Raw genomic sequence first — 8911 nt, forward strand, 5'->3', positions numbered from 1 at the left:
CAGTCTTCAACAGAATACATATACGGAAGACCTATTTTTGGTTGTCTGAGAGGCACAACCCAAATATGGACATCATCTCTCCTGAAAACCCATTTGCAGAAAGGATTCTCTTTTGTATCTTGTTGTCGAGAAGATGTCGAATAGGTATTGAACCTTTTGTTCGTAACGCTATCCAAAGAATGAATGAGTCTTGTATCTTAAATGTTGTCGTTGGAGAAGATGTTGAATAGTATTGCTACAGTATTCCAAAGGATGAGTCGAACCCCCTCGGAAAAAAAAACAGGGCCTAAATGATGCTCTTCACGTGCCATGCCAAATTCTAGCGGTAAGCCAAACTTTGGTGGCCGAAACCGAAAATGCTGGCCCGAATTGGGCACCTGGGCACGCAAAAAAAGAAAATCTAAAGTCTACCAATTATTGGCGTCTAAGGATGAAAATGGTCGGAAAAAAAGGGTCTAACCACTTCTAAACTCACATCCTTACACTGAATCCCACGGACTTGAAATCAGGAAAGCTAATCGGAAAAACGATATCAAACAAAATAAACTAATCGGAAACTCATCTATAACGGTCACAAAGTAGTGACTCTAATGTCCACCCAGGTAACCACTTCAAATGTTCGTTATGTAATCGGTAAGGCTAGCGTCCGGACGTTCGGCCCTACACCCAGCTCTCACACCCCATGCTTGCATCGCAGCCCATGCGCTTTGTCCCATTCCCAACCAGCGCCAGCGTTCAGAACCACGGTCCGTGCCCATCCAACGTCTGCACGGTGGAACCACGCCCCATGCCCATCCTATGCCCGCACGGCGGATCCAGGACCCGTGCCACCTACCCTGCCTGCATATGCACACCATGGAAGCATCTACAGGCCTCGGGCGTCAGCATGTGAACCACATCGGCACACCAGCAGCAGTAGGCGGACAATGGCCTGCAACACAAGATATATTTTTAGAACATCCAGATAAAACATTTGCAACATATATTTAAAAATAGATGAAACACTTGAAACATGCGTGTATAGCCATTGCAACATGTGCAACACCAGATCAACTTTTGAAACATCTAGATTACATGAAATACTTGAAACATAGTCTTGCAATATGCGTATATTGCCATTGCAACATATGCGACATCCCAGGATCGACTTTTGCAACATTCAGTTGAAACAATTAAAACATAAGTCTGAAAAGCCTGAAACACTTGAAGCATGGCATCGTTGGTGGCCATGGCCTACCTGGTGGGGACTGCAGTAGCTAGCAAGCTCGGGTCCAGGGGAACATCGAGAGCAAACGACCCACCATGTGCAGGCCTCCCCTTCCTACGTGGTGTCTTTGTCCGGTCGTGGGAGATGAAGTCCGGACCAACGATGACCTCCTCCTGGTGGTGCCGTGGTGGAGGAGGTGTGGTGCCCGCCATGGCCGCGACAGGCGAGGTGGATGGGGCGCACCGGTGTCTAGGGGCGAGGCGCGGGACGGTGGCGTGACGCGGCCGCCGATGGGGTGCGGTGCGTCAAGGGGAAGGGCGCGGCATGCGCAGGGGATGGGTGCACGGTGGGGGAAGGGGGTGCGGCAGGACGGAGCACGCAGGCAAATGCACAGTGACATCCCAAAAGCCAGATGCGAGTGCGAGTGGGGAAGAGCACGCCTGTTGAGCCTACACGCTACGCAGGCCCCGGAAGACAACGTCAGGATGTGGGTGGACACCCAGGGCCAAGCATTAGTGTTATGTAATGGGAATTGCTAGCGCTTGGACGTCCAATGGGATAGGATTCCGTCGGACAGTAACCTAGGCGCACTAACTCCCAACAAACGACCCAATAGAAAATGCCATCATGCGACCCTGGCTTCGGTCGCTAGCGTGCCCGCTCCTACCGCTGCGTCGTATCACTACTGCACATGCGCGTTTGTCCCCGTCCACCTCGCCCCGCCCCGCACTTGCACCCCGCCCCGTCCACCCCGCCTGGCCCCGTGCCCGCCGCTCCTTCCCCTGACCCTCTCCTCTCTCCGCGCGGGTGGGACTCCGGATGAGGACAAGTACGTGCCATTTGTAGGACCCCAGGCGCGTCGCGCGCCCCATCTATCGGCCCCGTGCTTGGGCCATGCCACCATGACTCTCTGAACAAGCCCCTGAAATACGAAACGCTTGGAATATGAAATACTTGAATGCAACATACATCTGAAGTAGATAAAACATTTGGAACATACACTTGCAACATATGTGTAAAATATATACAACATCCAGATAAAAACACTTGCAACTTGTAACATGAAAACACTTACTACAACATAAGAATTAAACAGCTGAAACATTTGGAAGATACTCTTGCAACATATGTGTGAAACATATGCAACATCCAGATAAAAAATGCTATGCCTCTGAAACACTAGCAACATATGCAACATCTCGATCAACTTTTACAACATCCATATAAAACACTTGCAACATACCTCTAAAAACACTTGAAATATATATTTGCAACATAGGGAGGGGAAGCCAGGGCCGGTTGATTCTGGCCTCGGGGTAGGAGCCGACAGCGACCACCAGCACAAGCCATGCTCATGGGTACCCTTGGCTCAGCTGGGACTAACGACCTGAGGCGCGCGACAGCACCACCAGCACCAGTAGAGGCAGGTGGCGCACCCGACGGCGCAAGTGGAACTATGGGAGCAAGAAGCGAGAGGCGCGGGTGGGGCGCGTGATGGGAAGGAGCAAGGAGCGAGCAGCACAGGATGGGGTGTGCGGGGGGAGATGGCTGAGGCGACGAATGCGGAGTGGGGTGAGCGGACGGCTACACGGTGCTGTGAAGTGCGTGATGGGCGAGCGAGTGGGAAGATATTTCCATTCGGAGAGAGAGATGGGGGAGAGGTAGAGAGGAAGAGGCACACTTGTTGGGCCGGTAGGAAGGTGGCATCCGATCGGTTACCGTTATGTAATAGATACCGATGAGATTTTTTCCTGTTAGATAACCGTGACTTCTGCATAACGCCCACCCAGGTAACCACTTCAAAAGGAAAAAGGTTTTTTATCCCCTTAACTCTTAACTTCTGTGGTCGTTTGATTTATCTTTTTATCTAAAAAATCTGTTTTTTTAATACCTTTCAGCTTTTTAAAACTGTTTTTTGGACACCAGAGATTTAGACAATGAATTTAATGATGTGACGAAGTTAGAGGGGTAAATTGGACTAAGTGGAATGTTCAGGGAAGTAAATTGGTTTACAAATAATTTTAAAATATATCTAAAAATTCATTAAAATAAATTTTCAAAATTTTATCCAAATATTTTTTCACAGAAAATAATACAATTAAAAATCCAAAACTTTGGTTTAATCTTAGAAATTTCAAAAAAAAATGTTTTAGCTTGGAAAATTATAAAACTAGTTACAATTTTTTTCTAAACTCATGCTCTATCTTTTGGTGTCTAGATAGAAATCATTTGGATCTCGATAGACTCATTTTGGTGCTTATTTGCGACTAAAAGCTCTCGTTATCCATTATGATTAGTTGATGTCGATAATTCAGACTACATAGAAGCGCTAGTGGAACGTCGTTAGGACCATAAAGGCGCTAATCCCCTGCCTTGGATAAATTTTCAAAGTAGTTATGTTAGCCTTTATGGCTTCATGCACCCTACCACACATATGCATGCACACTTTGTTTTATACATTTAATTAAATTTTACAAACTATTCAATTTAATGAAGTTTTAATACAAGAATTATGGAGCGTAGTGTGATTGGAAACTTAATTAAATAATTTAAAACATTATGACTCATTTGCTACCATCTAGATTTTCCCGCTGCACCGCGCTCCATAATTCATTCTATTCTTATCTATTATGATCTAATCCCACTATTTTAGGATGGTATTGCTTCCTGTTGTTTCCTTATGTCACTTCAAACAATGGTCAAAGGGAAGATCGCATATTGCTTCATATATTTTTTCCAATGTTCAAAATTATTATTCGGTAACCAACTAATTTCAATGACGTGAGGGCACTGGCTCATGTGGAGGTCTACAATCCTGAAGAGATCATTGCAACGTGTCGATTGAGAAATCAAGTGGCTGATGTTAAGTTCCACTAGAATGATGCTTGTTTAGGGTTCATGCTTTTCACACTTCATGGAGATGGTTGGATAGGGGCTTGTTGACATTTCTTAGCGCAGTCACCAAGTATGGAGATAGAATCCATCCCTGTCAACGGCGCTAGAAATACTTGTTGGTATTTCTTAACGTCAGCACTAAGAATGAAGTAAGAATCCATACCCGGCGATGGTGCCAGAAATGCCGGTTGCCAATGCCTAGAACCATCCCTAATAAATAGCAATGCCACTAGGTAAGGCCTTGATAGTTCCTTTACAATTTTAGATATTTATCCACAAACGCACGGAGCTATCATTGTAGTATTTCACCCAGAAGTATTCAGGGTATCGTTATTTATATTTTCCCAAAGGAAGGCATTTATTGATTAAGAGTCTAGTATGGATATGAACATGAATAATAATGCTTGCAAGTACACCAATGTTTACAATAAGGGTAAGAACGGTGATTTTAAGATAGTGGACACACACTTGGGCATTCCTCAAAGGATAAAATAAAGAGAAAGAATAAAAAAATAATCCTAAGTCGAGCAGGCATTGGTCTACTATAGTCATACAAAGATTAGTTAATGATCATATAAGTTACATAATTGGTATTAGGGCTAACTGTGAAGCAGGTCGGGAGGCCACCGAGTACTGGTCTGCCAGCAATCTCATGTGACAATTTAGACTCCTACATCCCAAACAAACGTGGAAGATTACAAGGGATGGACAGGGCTATCACCACCTACCACCTACCACCTCAACCGTGGAGAGAGACAATGCATTCACCTGTCTCTCCATACCCAAGCACCACGCTTGTGTACACAGAAACTACCCAAATCCTCCTGGGTCCCCGACCCTACGGATCGACAGATAAAGGACTTGGGCACACCCGAAAGCCCAATGATCCGTCACCTAAACTTAGCTCTAATCCTGATTATATAAGTTATATGAGTGGTTAAGCATAAAGTTAAGTATGCTACTCTCATGACACAAACTATAGGCTAGTTCATATATCAAGATCGTAACACAATAACTATACTCTAGTTCATAAGTGTGACTATAATTATAAAGTGAAGGCATGACTTTGGAAGAACTCATATCTCTATTCATACCCAAGAATCTCTTCCTCCAAGGAGCCAAGCCCTCCAAGGTAGATTTGCCTTGCTCTGAACAACTAAAAAGGTAAAGCTAAGAGAGGGGAGAGAGGTGTTGCTCAATGTGTTGTGTGTGTTGAGAGGGGGGTTGCCCCTCTATTTATACAGTGAGTAAGGCGGTGTGTGCGTCTATATTTGGCACGAAGTACATGCTTCACCGCCTTCTGCATGCCATCACCATTCGAAGGGGCGGCAAAGAGGCACCGGTTGGGGGTCGACCGCCCCCTGACTTAGCCCTCTCGCCACTGCCTTCGTGTGGTGGATCGGTGATGGTTGCTGGGCTGCTCCTTGGTGGGTATTCTACCCGAATAAATTTAAGTTGATGGGCTTCTCTATTATTCCTTTGCGCAAATCAGCGTCGGAAAGCGCCTTTCGGTGAAATTTTTCATGCATTTGTGTTTATGTCCTGCAAAAAAATAATAATCTCCAAATACGTGTGGAACTAGGTGAATAGTAAATGCATATGTGTTCAAGATTGCTATTTTCTCCTCATTTTATATCTTAATTTGTGGTCTGATTTGATCGTTAAGGACCGCCAACAAGATCCCCCAAGCTTAACCTTTGCTCGTTCCAAGCAAATAGCTAAGTTATTGGTTGTTGATCAGGAGTTGCTACTATGCCGAATATAATTCACAAGTGCCATGCCTATAACAAAGTATTCTTCCTCAATTTAAATAAGTTTGGCATTCTATCCACCCTTTTAACTTAATTCCTGTGGGGCTTATTGCTTTTCCAAGTTCTTGGGTGGTTGTAAGATAGAATGGTTTTAACAGAATTACCAACCATTCTTTCTTTGATCGACCTTCTATCCGGAGGTTTTATGAATTTTACAAAATAAAATGTAAGTTCTTCAAATGATTCACTCAATCGTTCAATGTGTATAATCCTCACCAAGGCATTTTGTATTTTTGCCTTCTTTTCATCCTATCTCTAAAGGCTTTGAGTGGGGTTTTGGGTAGGTATGAATGAGAGACATACTTGCATCACATATATTGTTAAGTCAAAAACCGGATCCAAGGAGATGCAAGCCATACACTTTGATCAACAAGTGCAAGTGTGTGGAATTTTAAAAGTGGTTCCTAATTCTAAATATTTTTGTACTCCTTTGATCATGACTTTCTCTCTTTTCGATAATTTCCTTGGAAGTATGGGCTATCTTTAATTTTTTAACACTTTGGAACCTTCATGTGTTCCATTCTTTTTCTTCTTTTCTTTTGCTACTTTTTTTAGCATAGCCCATATTTCTTTTTTGGCATATGGAAGTTTTGGAGAGAAAGACTCATGATAAATGAATGGAGTATTTATTTTGGTGGACGGAAAAAGCATGTTTTTGCGTAACTGTCAGTGTAAGAGTCAGTATTTTTATATGGGCAAATTTTGCCGAGGGACACTAGAAAAACACATAATTGACTGGCACACACCGCCAAACGGAGAATTTGCCCAAAGACACCACAAATTTGTGGTTGTTTGCTCAGACACATTGCGCCGATTATTCATTCATTTCTCAATTTAGAGGAGAGAGAAGGTAGGAAAAATGTCCAAACTGCCCTTGTCTTCAACCTCTGATTGTGCACCAATTTCTGCTGTAACACACCATTCAACTCTGGCGGGGTGGTGGAGCAGTGCGAGGTCCGTGGCGCCAGTCGGCGAGATCCTGACTTGCCGCACCCAGCAGCAGCACATCGCCAAGCAGCAGTAGCACGTCGGTTTGGGCACCGCCGGAGCCATGAGCTCCACGCCAGCTGGGAGGTCCGCGCGCCACCCAGGCCATGAGCTCCGCACCTGCCGCGTGCTCCGCGCGCCGCCCGTGCCATGAGCTCCGTCGCGCTCGCCGCGTGCGCCCCACCACCGCCAGCTCGTCCGCGTGTTGTTGCTGCTCGGCCGCACCGCCGAGCACAGGGGTCAAGGACCGTTCGCCCATGTGCTGCTGCTGCTGCTCGGCCGCGCCGCCCGCGTGCAGCTGCTGCTGCTGCTCGGCCACGCCGCCGGGGCTCAGGGGCCGCGCCGCCGGAGTGCAGGGGTCAGGGGCCGCTCTCCTACGTGCTGCTGCTGCCCGCGTGCTACAGGAAGGAAAGCGTGTTATTTGGTGATCTGGACGTATAGCTAGTCTGTTCAATCTCTAGTTTAATCCCCCTGCTGCTCCAATTTCTCCATCACTTTCTCTCCAGTGCCCGCAGCTTCATCCCTGGCCGTCGCCCGCACAAGGTCGGGAAGGCCGCGCCGCCACTCATGCGAGGCTAGAGAGGGATGCGTCGCCGTTGACGCGGTTGGTCGGAGAAGGACAGTGACGAATCAGCCACGGCGATGTGCTACGGCAAAAATTGATACACAGCCGGAGGTTGAAGACGAGGGCAATTTGGACATTTTCCTACCTTCTCTCTCCTCTAAATCGGGAAATAAATAAAATAATCGGCGCGGTGTGTCTGGGCAAACAATCACGAATTTGCATTGTCTTTGGGCAAATGCTCTGTTTGTCAGTGTGTGCCAGTCAATTACATGTTTTTCCAGTGTCCCTCAGCAAAATATGCCTTTTATATGTGGGTGTAAGTGAATCTAGATCATGGATGTATAACGATAATCTCAACAAGGGTCACAACAATTTGACAAAACTCAATGTGAATATAAGTAGCATATGACTAAGGTTTTGGATTTGAATGTTTCATATGGCCGTGATAGAAATTCATAATCATTGAGAAACTTTTGATTTTAGTATTTTTAAAATGAAAAACTCCGGATGTCAAGTTTCTCTTAGAATAAATTCATAGCAAATTTTATTTACCATATCATAACTTACAACAACTTAGAAAAGGATCATGCTTTTGAAACCCACAAGTTTTAAATTTTAGGATGAGATATTTTTAACCAACAAACTTAAATCTTGGGGAATACTAAGTTACAACATAGGCACAGATGAATTATAAACAGAGCAACTATTCATCATTTCAACTTAGAAGAAACTAAATATTCTTAAATCATATATGAGAGTGGAATAAATATTTTTGTTGTTCTTATCATATTTCATTTTTTTGGAATTTTATATTTTTCAATTTTTAAATGCTAATAATTAAATAAATACAGAAAATAAATAACGAAAAATTAAAATACGAAAAATGAAAAATACTACTTACCTCTGCAGGGGTCCTCCCCCAGCTAGCTCGGTGCCTATGGTCTGGGATTGTATCCCATGGATCGCCAATAGGCTGCCTGTGCATTGTGCTGTTGCTTCAGCGGCGCGTTGATTTGCGTCGTCTACTGCTGCTGATGCTGATGTCACTGGGTCGAATCCTGCACGTGAGTATGAAGCATGTTTTGGATCTCACCAGTGCGGATTTCGAGTCCTCCGAGATGGGTGTTGACGTCCTCCCATCCTTGACGGTCTGAAACAGACTGTCGCGGATGCATAGGCGATAGTAGCCCTTCAAAGTCCGAGGAGTGCGCCTGTCTCGTCCATGTCATGTTGTCGGCCTCGTGCCATCCTGATCCTCTAGCCTTGTGAGTTCGCAGAGTATGATCCCAACCGGGGTGATATATGGGTGTGAACCCAGGTACTTGCCTAGTCTAGAATATTCCTGTGTGGAATGCCTGTGGTGTAGCTGAAAATGGTGTCGGCTGCGGCTGTGAACTGCCTGCTTCGTTTCTAGTCCCGCTCCATGTAACCTTGCCAGACACAGAA

This window comes from Miscanthus floridulus, chromosome 10, assembly GCF_019320115.1.
Source record: "Miscanthus floridulus cultivar M001 chromosome 10, ASM1932011v1, whole genome shotgun sequence".
NCBI classification, from domain to species: domain Eukaryota; kingdom Viridiplantae; phylum Streptophyta; class Magnoliopsida; order Poales; family Poaceae; genus Miscanthus; species Miscanthus floridulus.